The following is a 12,885-nucleotide window of genomic DNA, read 5'->3' as shown; positions in this document are numbered from 1 at the left end:
AGTGCATGGCAGGGTGGGTGGAGAGGGATAGGGCTAGGGTGTGGGGGGGCAAGCTGAGATGGGATGGGGTGGAGGAAGAGGAAGGAGGAAGGGATGGTGTTTGGGGAATGAGTAGGTGGCTTCTGGAACTTCAGCTGGGTGGGGCCCCATGAGTTAATCCCAGGGGGTGGATGGGGCAGGATTAGGGATTAAGAAGGACAGAGGTGGGGTCAGAATTTGAAAACAAGCCAAGGATGGGGATCCAGTGAAGTTTGGAAAGAGGGAGCTAGTAGAGATGACATCATTAAGATACAGGCTGGTAGGGTGAAGGTTCACAGGAAGGGAGGTGGGGCTGTGGTTGGGTACAGGATTTGAGAATGGTGTAGTCCAGACCAAGGTAGTTAAGGTTTGGATGTAGAGACCAAACCTAGTTCAAAGGTTCCTTTTCAGAATAAGGTGTTGCAGGGTTTTACTAATTGTAGTTCAGTTGGTAAAGTGTTTGTCTGGCATGCATGAAGGCTGTAGGTTCCGTCCCTGTATAGGGACACACACCTGTAAGCCCAGCATTAGAGAGGGAGAGACAGGAGGATCGGGAGTTCAAGGTCATCCTTTGCTACAAGATGAGTTTAAGGTCAGTATGGACTTTAAAAAGGAGAGGAAAAAGCCCACAGCATATAGGCAATAAGAAATGCTAATATGAACTTAACAAATCAATGCTTTGCTCAGCACATTAGTCCTTAGCAATACTTCCACCTGGCAAATTTCATGGGTTTAGAGAAGAATATTTGCAGCGTTTTTAGATACCTGCAACTTAAAGTTATAAAGTAGAACTGAATATCACAGGGCCTTACTGCACAGTTCTGTCATCCCAAATATCTGGAGAGGCTGAGGCAGGAGGATGGAAACTTCAAGATCAGCCTGCATTGCAGACTGAGTTCAGGGCCAGCCTGTGCAAGAGTATGCAAAGTATGAAGGGGACAGGGGCATGGCTCAGTGGTAGAGCCCTACTTAGAATCCCCCAGTGAAGGCTGGGGGCATAGCTCAGTGGTAGAGCGCCTATCTACCATGGTAAGGCTCCATGTTTTGAAACCCTAGTACTTCTCAATGGGGTAAAGAAGCATCTCAAAGACAATAACACAGATGCAGAGATGTTTTAAAATCAGATAATTTATCTGATTTTTCCATTGAAGAATCTATTGGGTCTATTATCTCAGTCCTTCACTAGGAAGAGAAGTTTAGTTTTAATGTAAGAACTGAAGTGAATTGTTGTTAGGGTTCTGGTGATTCTAATGAGCTCACTGGAAATGCAGTGGGGTTGGGAAGAAGGGTACTGTGATACTAGGTTATGTTTGGGGATAGGGTTGGGTTGCAGATGGGAGGGACATGGAGATAAGGATGCTGATAGGGTCCTGTTGGGTTGGGGTGGGTTGGAGGGCAGGATGGAGGATGGAAGGACGTTGAGATGGTTGGGATTGTGGGTGAATACCAGCGATGGGAACTAGACACAGGCTGAGCATTTGTGCTGGGGTAGGTCCTGGTAGGGGGCAGGGTCACATCTGTGAGTTCCTGTTAAGGTGACTGAAAGGCCATTGTCCTTCCCCACCCTAGACTTCCTCCACCTCCCCGGGCAGGGTTTGGAGTGGGTGCTGAGCCCATTCCTTTCCGGTAGAGTCGGGTTCAGGTGGGGTGGCAGGAGGGAGGATGCTAGGTGAAATGAGGTGACAGCTTGTGTGGGAAGTCGGGGTACCTGTGCCCTCTTGTGGCCCAGGCTCAAGCTTCCAGTAAAGCTTTCTCACTTGGGAGGGGTTGAAGCCAGGAGTGGGGGCGGCTGGTGTTGGCATTTGTTGAGGGGTGATTGCCAGGTCAATGTTGATGTTCAAGGTTATGATTGGCCAGGACTCAGGTAACCTACCTATGTTGAAGTGAGGTCACGGACCCACCAAGGGCTGGGCACCTTCCACCCCCTCACTTCATTAATAAGGCAACAAGGAGCCCAGGGCTGATACTGACACTGGACCAAGTCCAGGGGTACTGTCTCACAGCTCATCATCTTTCCGTGTAGTGGCAGCCTCGCTGGAGAAGGAAAAAAAGAGAAGAGTCAATGTTCCTAGTGGCTCACAACTTGACACCTACTCAGATAGCCTGAGTTCAGGTGAGGTAGTTGCTCTGTGCCTCAGTGTCCTCATTTGCAACATGGCCCCCATCCACAGCACTCACCTCATAGAAAAGAGTTAAGTGAACTAATATTTGAAGGTGTTTAGAAGAACGCTTGGCGGGGATCGTGGGTCTCCGTGTACTTATTAAAGAACCAAAGCTGGAGATGGAGGCAGCCCCAAGCTTTCCAGAAGAGGCCCCACCCTAGCTTGGCTTCAAAATAGGATTCTTTGTCAAGCATAAACTGGAAGTTCTGGTTGGAAGTGTTGGCTGGGACAAGAAAATCTGCCCCACACCCAGAGTCTGATGTAAACATGAATTGACAGAGGACACAGAGGAAGAAAGGACCAGAAGAAGAGTTGACATTCCTAGTGGTTCCTATCTTGGGTCTGAGTACAGGTGATGTAAATACACAGACATGGGAAGCCAAGGGAGGAGGAAGAGGGCAGAGACATGGGAGAAAGGCTGAAATCCCCAAGGAGACAGCAGACTCTTGGAGACTGGATGTCTCAGCTGGATCCTTGTCATTAGGAACACCGAGTTTAATCCCCATCACCCTCATTCTCTGCCACCAGAATAGAGAGAGTTCAAAAGTCTGTCTTACCAACTACCTGCTTCTGCACCACACCCTCTGTCTCTATCTCTTTGTCCCTGTGGCTAAGACAGACCCCTCAGGAGCCTGTCCCTCACGACAACTCAAGGGTGCTGTTCCAACACCCTTTTTGACAGGACAATCAATAGTTTTTCTTCCCCAGAAAATGTCCCATTAGCATAAAATGGTAGAATTTCTCCCATCTATCATAAGAAAATAGCAATGGGGGGCACACCTTCTTCTTCCAACCTTGGCATTCCCCTTCCACTGCTGGCCCATCTCTGCTCCCATTTGATTCAGTTCTGTCTCTAAAATATCGGCTACACTTCTGGCGTGTAGTTCCCCTGAGCCTATGCCGTAAGTGCATTCTCCCGGTACCCCCACCGAGGGCACCTCTGGCCTCATCCAGTCACATGGCTTTAAATATTATCTACAGGTTGACAACTACTTCCAAATTTAATGTCTCTGGACTCTTGCTCCGGGGCTTTCAAGTTTAACATCTGCCTGCCCGCTCCGCATCGCCGTGTTCTGCTCCTTTCGATCTTCTCGATCGTCAGTGGTCACACCATCCTTCCCTTACTCAGCCAGAACTTGGTCTTGACTTTGGATTCCTTTTCTCACATCATAGATCGTTCTTCTATCAGCCCTCCCAGCTCTACCTTCTGAACAGATCCAGAACCTGATGACCCCTTCTCACCATCTTCTTTCTTGCTCCCCTGACGTCTTCCTGGACTCCCCCTTCTCAGCTGGGCTACTTTGAGTTCCCTGGGTGGTCTCTTTGCTTCTGTCTCTGTCTGAACTCTGTATTTTAAATGTGTGTGTGTGTGTGTGTGTGTGTGTGTGTGAACATGTTGTGTTTATAACTGAAGGAAGGAATGGACCAGGGTGCACTTGTGAGGGTCAGACAGTAATCTTGGTTGATGGTCACTGTTGTCCACCTTGAGATGAGATCTCTCATTGTCCACTGCTGTGTACACTAGGGTAGCTCCCTTGGGAGCTTCCAAGAATTCTCCTGTCTTCGCCTCTCACCTCCCTGCAGGAACATCGGGGTTACAGATGAATGCTATAGCTTCCAGCTTTATGTGGGTTCTGGGGATCTGAACTCGGGTCCTCGTGCTTGCATGACAGCACTTAACCCACTGCACCATCTTGACATCTCCTATCCATAGCCTGTTTTCGACAGATGTAGCTTAGCCATATGAACCCAGATGAACGAGATGGTGTCAGCATGCAGAATAGTCCAAGGACTTGGAGATTTTCCCCTGGTGAAGTGCAGGGTTCGAAGAACCCAGACCTGCCAGGCTTCACAATTATGCAGAGGGACCTCTCTCTATTTTCTTTTCTTTTTGAGATTTATTTTTATTTCATGTGTATGAGTGTTTTGCCTCCACACCATGTACGTGCAGTGGCCACAGAGGCTTGAAGATGGCGTCATATCCCCAGGAACTGGAGCCACAGCGGGTTGTGAGCCACCTTGTGGGAACTGAGAATCAAACCAGTGTTGTCTAGAAGAGCAGCCAGTGCTCTTAACCACTGAACAGTCTCTCCAGCCCCCTACTCCCCAGAGGGACCTCTTACAGAGTAAGAGGGTTCTCCAAACCCTGAGAGCTCACTCAGAATGAGTGCCATCTTATGCAGGTAAACCAGGTTTAGGCCACCTGCAGCCAATGCTCTTGACAGGGTCTGATGCCCTCTTCTCTCTCCTGCTTCTCGTGCCAGGCACGTTTTCATTTCAGGGTATTTTGCTTGCTTTTCTCACCGCCTGGAACCATCTTTTCTCAGCTGTGTCTCTATGGTTTCGTCAGTCCTTATCATCTCCATGAAGATGTCTTTGGCTAGTAAAGTTGGAGGTTCCTCAGAACAGATCCAGTGAGTTACTAGAAGGAATCATAAACTCAGAAAAGTGTTAGGCTCGTGGTTTTTGTTGGTCACCGTGGAAAGCTACAATGAGGACCAGCGAGATGGCTCAGAGAGCAGAGGTGTGTGCTGTCAAATCGGACAACCCGAGTTTGATCCCTGGGATCCATATGGTAGAAACAAAGAACTGAGTCCCACAGGCTGTCCTCTGACCGACCTGTGTGCTGTGGCATCCACACAATGATACACGTGCACCCACATCCATCCCAACCCATCCTCACCGATACCCTCCACCTAAATAAAGTCAAAGCTTTTTAAATTAAAATGATACAGATGAAAATCTGGAGCTGGGCAATGGTTACTAGAGCTGTGCACTAGTAACCCCAGTACTCAGGAGGTGGAGGTTCAGAGTTGTCTTGAGATATAGTGAATTCAAGGCCAGACTTGGCTACAGAAAACCTTGAATGCTCCCCACTCCCACAAGAAACGAAACAAAACAAAAACCAGTCTGGAGAGAAGTGCTTTCCTTACAAGCACCAGGCCTGAGTTCCACTCCCTAGAACCCATGAAAAAGTCAGATGTGATGGCACACACTTGCAGCTCCCTCGTTGGGTAGGCAGAGACAGATAGATCTCTGGGGCTCACTGGCCAGACAATCTAACCTGCTATGGTGAGCTTCAGATCAGTGAAAGAAACCTATGTCAAAAAATGAAGGGGATGGGCTGGAGATATGGTTCAGTGGTTTAAGGTACTCATTGCTCTTGTAGAGGGCCTGAGTTCAAACCCAGCACCCATGTGATGGCTTACAATCGTCTGTAACTCCTGTTCCAAGACTTTAGACCCCCCTCTTCTGACCTCTTTGTGCACCAGGCACACATAGGTGCACATATATACATGCAGGCAAAACACTCATACACATAAAATAGAATAAACAAAACAAACAAAAACCAAGGGAGTCTGAAGAGATGGCTCAGGGGTTAAGAACACACTGTTCTTGCAGAGGACAGTTCTGTTTCCAGCACTCATGTCCAGCAGCTCATAACCACTTGTAACCTCAGTTCCCTCTTCTGGCCTCTGCAGACACTGCACTCATGTGCACAGACCCATTTGCAGGCAACATGTGCATGCATACCTCCGCACATGTACAGCTGCATACACAAAAGAGAAAAGAAATCAATTAAGAAGCATCAAAGAGGAGGCTGCAGAGATGGTTCACTGGTTAAGAGCACTTGTTGCTCTTCCAGAGGACCCAGGTTTAGCACCTAGCACCCATAAGCCGGTCAGCAACTGTCTACAACTCCTGTTTCGAAGGATCTGATGCCCTCTTCTGGCCTCCACAGTCACTGCACTCACATGGTGCACAGCCATACTTGCCAGTGAAACACCCACACACATAAAATAAAATAAATAAATCTTTAAAAAAAATCATGGAAAAGCTGTGTTGGGTAGAGTCCAGAAGGTCCCAACATGAAATCCCATCTATCCTCTCCCTGTGCAGTCCTGTGGAAAGTTCTTCACTTTCTCAACCATGATGCAGGACGTGTATGGAGTGTTGCCAGGCAGGGGCACTCATAGAAGTTTGTACTGGGGAAGTTGGTCACACCCACATGGCTGCCCACCAGTGTGGGGGCTTTCAGTCTCTTTTTATACTGAGGTCAAACTGATACCTGTCTCCACATTTCCTACACAGCAATAGTATAGAACAGTGGTCCTCAGCCTTCCTAATGCTGTGACCCTTTAATACAGTTAGTTCCTCATGCTGTGGTGACCACCAACCATAAAATTATTTTAATTGCTTCTTCATAACTGTAATCTTGCTACTGTTATGAATTGTAATGTGTTTTCTGATGGTCTTAGGTGACCCCTGTGAAAGGGTCATTTGACCCTTGCAACCCACAGGTTGAGAACCACTGGTATAGATGATATGATGTAGCCAAATTCTCCAAGGTAAACAAAGGAACTATCATCAGTCAGAATGTTCCAAAGACTTACAAAAACAGGGTGAGAGTCAAAAGTCTTCTTTGATGATGATGATGATGGTGGTGGTGGTGGTGATAGTGATAGTGTGTTTGGGTGTGGGTACACTGTGCATGTGGAGGCCAGAGAACAACCTCAAATGCTGTTCCTCAGGTGCTGTCCACCTTTAAAAAATTTAAGACAGCATCTCCTACTGGCCTGGAGTTAACCTAGCAGGCTGTTCTGGCTGGCCAGCAAGTCTCAAGGATCTGCCTGTCCCTACCTGTCCAGTAATGAATGGGATTAAAAGCACACACCATGACACTCAGCTTTTTATGTGAATACTTTTCCTGGGGAGTTGTGAACAAATATTTACTCATCCTAGATAGGGCACTAACTACAGACCAAAGAAATCACCCCCCTGATGTCTGAAAATAGTGAGCCAATGAGTTTATTAGGGTTACTTCCAGGAGCATGGATGATTCAAAAGCAATTGCATCACCAAAAAGCCCACTCTAGCATGGGTAACAACTTGTGAAAGATGCATCCCTGGAACTCTCTTCAGAACTTGTGGGCAGCTCCACAGGTTAGAGAGTCTCTTCTCCTCAGCAGTCTTTCCTTGGGGAGGGCCTTGTGGGTCTTGTTGGTTTTAGGGACTCTCTGAAACTTGTGAGTTGGTTACTTCATAAGTTTTAAAAGAACCACTTTCCAGGATTGAATTTCTTCAATTTGAAGAAAATCATCATACAGCCTTGCTCAGGTCCTCATGCTTGCAAGGCAAGTCCTTAAACAACTAAGTTATCTACCCAGCCTCAGATATCTTCTCTGTGATGTGCAGTGCTGGGACAACCCAGGCCTTTCAAGTTCCATAACTACTCAACATAAAAATCTCAACTCTCCACAGGCATTCTCTTTTCCCAGCTTTACTTCTTCTCTCTATGGGACTTACCTACTTATCTCTCATGCTTCATGTTTTGTTTATTCATTTGATTCTCTTCAGCTTCCCTTCTAGAATGTGAGGTGAACTCTTGAAATGCAGAAATGTTTAACTGTTTTATTCCTTGACTGGTACCTATCACACAGTAGGATTTAATGAATATTCACTGGATGACTGAATAAAACATATTGTTGAAGATGGGAACTTTTATTTTCTGGGGGACAACTCCTGGTGTTTGGTAAAATTGATTAACAGTATGCCTTTTGTTTTAGCCATCTTTTGTTTCCATGATGATTCTAAATCCCATCAAATAGACCATCAAGATGACCCATCATATGGCTGAACTGTTGCTTAAATGGTGTATGCAGCATAGCCTAATTGTCCATCGCTGGTGGATGGGTCCCTAAACATGGTGGATACACACTACTGAGCAGTGCTTCTCAAACTTTAATGTTCTTGGAGGCTTCTGGGGATCTTGATTTGATTCAGTTTCTGGAATTTACAGAGTTCAGACATGCTGTCAGTTGATCTGAAACAACACCAAGGCCCTGCATTTCCAACAAGTTCAGGAAGTTTCCACAATTTCCTAGACATCAACCTGAGAAGAAAGAGTAAAAGCTGGAGCAGTGTTTTCCAGCAGAACTCCGTAGGTTTGTTGTCCAGTGTAACATCACTAGCCAGGTACCTGAAACAGAGTGTGATTAAGTCATAAAATTTCAGTGTGCATCCAATTTTAGCTAATTTTAATACAATATTAAATTTTATTTATATCTGGGGCTGGAGTGGCGGCCCATCAGTTAAGAGCAAGTTTGCAGAGGACCTGAGTTCAGTTCCCAGTACTGGCATCTGATGTAGTTTTAGCTCAGGGGAATCTGATGACCTTTTCTGGCCTCAGTGGACATTGCACCCCCACAGATCCATATAAAATTAAAAAAAAAATTAAAAATAAATGAATTCACATGATTAACCTAATGCCTATCATGTTGGAGAGCATATGCCAGCAAGAATCTGTGACTTGTTTATAAGCAAGAAATCAGAATATTAAACAACAAGGTAGAAGGTTAAGAAGACAAAGCGAGCTGAGGGATTCGTTAAGTCCTCAGAATTGTTGTAAACGTTTGAGCATGGTGGCATATGATCATAATCACAGGGCTGGGGAAACAGAGACAAGAGGGTCCACTGGACTCACTCACCAGCGGGCCTATCATTATTGGTGAACTTTAGACTAATGAGAGATCTTTTCCCTAAGAGGTGGATGACCTCCCTAAGGATGACACTTTTTTTCCCTTCCCTTCCCTTCCCTTCCCTTCCCTTTCCTTCCTTCCTTCCCTCCTTTCCTTTTTTTTTTTTTTTTTTTTTTTTTTTTGAGGGGGGATGGGGTTTGAGACAGGGTTTCTCTTTGTAGCTCTGGCTGTCCTAGAACTCTCTCTGTAGACCAGGCTGGCCTCAAACTCACAGAGATCTGTCTGCCTCTGCCTACCTAGGATTAAAGGTGTGTGGCACCATGCCCAGCAGATGAATGCATTTTCAATATGCACCTGTGCATGCACACACACACACATACACACATCCAGAGACAGAGAGAGAGAGAGAGAGAGAGAGAGAGAGAGAGAGAGAGAGAGAATATTTAAACGAGAAAGGGCAGCTGGAAAAATGGCTGAGTGGTTAAGAATACTGGCTAGACTCAGGCTCGATCCCCAGCATCCACATGGCATCTCACAACTGTCTGTAACTACAGTCCCAGGGGATCCAGCACACTCTTCTGGTCTTTGAGGGCATTGTACAAACATGGTGCCCAGATACACATTCAGGCAAAATGCCCATAGGCATAAAATAAAATAAATCTTTTTTTTTTTTTTAAAGAAAAGAGTCAAAGAAATCCGGCCACCCATTTAAAGCTGCAGCCTCACAGCCCAGCTTCAATGACTTCCTTTGTGCCTTAGTTTATTAAATATATGGTATTGGTTATATTTGAGTTATTACTTTCTAAGCCACTAAGAAAGACAAAGGAGCTGCCATCTGAATTATGGAATAATAGTAAGACATGATGCTCAGTTAATTGTGAGGTGCTGTCCAATTTGAGAGATATTAAAGTATAAAAGGGGAGTGTTCTGAGAATCACCCACTCCCAGTGAGATATCTTACAGCACTCGGACATCAAAGGAGAAACTTTAACGGGAGGGCTACCAAAGCCTCTAGCTTCTGCTGCAGGAGATCCCATAGTGACCAGAAATAGCCCATAGCTCGTCTAGAGTGAGGCATGCCATAGTCTTGTCTATGTGGCCATCCTAAGCTGATCTTTTCATCCCCATCCCCAAAGAGATTTTTCTCTGGAGCTAAGCAAGTTTTACAAGAGCTAAGGATCAGATTCTAGTTAAGACAGTTTGTCTTCACAAACAGATTTTGCTGTCTGTGCTCCGCCCACCCCCCAAAAAAGAGGTAGAGACAGAAATGTTTACAGTTGTTGGAGATGGAGTTTCTTATTCCTGTGCAACCTAATATTCCCCCAAGTTAGTGAATTCACTCTATTCCTATTTTGATTTTAAAATGTGTTAATATTTTCTTCTATGTATAAAACGGGTTGGAGTTGAGCATGTTGGCACATGCCTCTAGTCTCAGCACTTAGGAGACAAAGCAGGATCTCTGTGAGTTTGAGGCTAGCTTGTTTTACATAGTGAGTTCCAGAACAGCCAGAGCTACATAGTCTCACCTGTCTCAGAGAGAGAGAGAGAGAGAGAGAGAGAGAGAGAGAGAGAGAGAGAGGAAAAAGGAAGAGGAGGAGAAAAGGAGAGGAGGGGAGAAGGAAGGAAGGAAAGAAGGAAGTGATGTAAGGGGAGGGTTGGGGATATAGGTTAGTGGTACAGCACTTGCTTGGCGTGCAGAAAGCCCTGGTTCAATCCCCAGCACTAGGAAAGATAAAGTAAAAAGGATATACCTATTAGAATCAATAAAATAAGGTATTCAACCATTATAGGTGGGTTGGTGAGTTGGAAAATCAGATTGAAGCCATCTTTAATATAAATTATTTTTTGCTTAGCTTTGTAGAATGCAAGCTGAGAATTACAGGATGAGCTTTGTACAGTGTAAGAGATAATGGTGAATGAAATCAGCTCAGGTCCTGCTTCCAACATACAGACCAACAGTAGACCCTTGTTAACCTCTGGTTATTTAGTGTGTGTGTGTGTGTGTGTGTGTGTGTGTGTGTGTGTGTGTGTGTGTTATACTATGCAAATACAGTGCCTACAGAGGTCAGAATAGGACACTGGATCCCCTGGAGTTGGTGGTTATGAGCCCTCCAATGTGAGTACTAGCAACTAAACTCAGGTCCTCCACATGAACAACAAACACTCTTAACCACTGAGCCACCTCTCCAGTTCCACTCCCTAGCAATCTTATGTGTTGCTTTAATAATACAGGTCTAAGGCTTGCCACCCCAAAACTGCCAAACCCCATGTTGTCTCCTACACGAGGCCAGCCTAATAGCTTCCTGTATCTTAACTACACCATATCCAAGACGTACACAAAGATCATGAGGTCATTCCCAGACAGACATTTCTATGGCTGTGCTGGTAGAGGTTTGATGTTGACTCTCTGAAAACAAAGCTGTCCTATTTGCCAATTGCTGTGGTGTAAATAGTCCTGCTTTGTCTGATGTCAGGTTACTGGTGTGTTCTAGTTTCACATTGCTGCTGTGAAAAATACCATAACAAAAGCAACTTAGAGGAGGAAAAGGTTTATTTCAGCTCACAGGTTATAAGCCCTTCATAGAAGGAAGTCAAAGCAGGAACTCAAAGGGGAGTTTGAAGGAGCAACCATGGAGGAATACGGTTTGCTTCCTTGTACAGGCTTATGGTCAGCTTGGGACCACCTGTCTAGGCAGTGCCTCACATAATGCCCTGGGCCCTCTATCTACATCAATTAATAATCAAGACATCCTTCACAGAGATGTCCACAGGCAAATTTAGTCTACACAATTCCTCAATTAAGACCCCCTTCTTAGGTGACTGTAAAGGAACATTTTGTGTTTCAACTGCCTGGTCCCAAATAACCGACTCAGAGGCTGAATATAAATTATAAATGCTTGGCCAATAGCTCAGGCTTATTACTAACTAGCTCTTACATTTTAAGTTAACTCATATTTCTATTTATGCTTTGCCACATGGTGATACCTTTATTAGAATGGCATGTTCATCTCCTGCTCCCTCTGTGTCTGGCTGATGACTCCTGACTCTGCCCTTCCCCTTCCCATCATCCTTAGTTTAATTGCCCCATCTATATTTCCTACCTGCCTACTGGCCAATCAGCATTTTATTAAACCAATTCAAATGACAAATCTTTACAGTGTACAGAGGATTATTCCACAGCAGGTGATGCTAGGCTATGTCAAGTTGACAAACGCTAACCAGGAAAAAAAATGTTAACTCACTGGATATGCAGTTGGGATGAGATATGTAGTTCATTGTGATGATTAATTTTGATTGTCAAGTTGTTTGAATTAAGATATACCTAGAGGGTCTGGAGAGATGGCTAAGTGGTTAAAAGTACTGGCTGCTCTTCCAGGGGACACAGGTTAAATTCCCAGCATCCATAAACTGGCTCACAATCATCTGTAACTCGAGTTCTAGGGGATCTGCACCCTGACCCCACATACATACACATAATTAAAAATAAGCCAGTCAGATGTGGTGGCACACCTATTTAATCCCAGCACTCAGGAGGCAGAGGCAGGCAGATCTCTGTGAGTTCAAGGCCAGCCTGGTCTACATAGCCAGTTCTAGGCCAGCCAGAAATACATACTAGATCCTGTCTAAAATGAAATTAATATTTTTAAATTGCATGTACATTCTTTCCAGGAAGGAGGTTCAGGGTACTCATGAAACTCTAAAAGTAAACAAACGTCACATGTCTGAGAAAGCTAAAGTTTCCAAGATTCACAAGAGCCATCTTAAAGGTTATAAAAACAGCAGCAAGGGCTGGAGGGGGAATTTCCCCCTTGCCCAACTGCCTGGAGGCCACAGGCAGATCTCCAGGGCTGCAGTGTTCCATGAGTCCCCAGCTGTGCTCCAGGGAGCTTCGCCATGATGCCGCTGCCTTGATGCTGTCCCTGCTCATGAAGGAACCTCCAAACATGCACTGGGCTAGCAAGCTGCACTGGGGTGTAATTGTTGTCCCTGCTCATGAAGGAACCTCCAAACATGCACTGGGCTAGCAAGCTGCACTGGGGTGTAATTGTTGTTGGTCTGTCCTTGGTTTCCTCCTCCCTCCCTCCCTCCCTCCCTCCCTCCTTCCCTCCCTCCCTCCCTCCCTTCCTCCCTCTCCCTCCCAGCAGCACTTCTCCCTCCATGCCTTCCTCACCACGATGGTCCCCATCCCCTAAACTGTGAGCTAAAGTAAACTAATCCCTGAGTGG

This window comes from Peromyscus eremicus, chromosome 1 (assembly GCF_949786415.1).
Source record: "Peromyscus eremicus chromosome 1, PerEre_H2_v1, whole genome shotgun sequence".
In the NCBI taxonomy this organism is placed as follows: Eukaryota; Metazoa; Chordata; class Mammalia; order Rodentia; family Cricetidae; genus Peromyscus; species Peromyscus eremicus.
The sequence above is the reverse complement of the archived record's forward strand: the minus strand, read 5'-3'. Positions refer to the sequence as shown.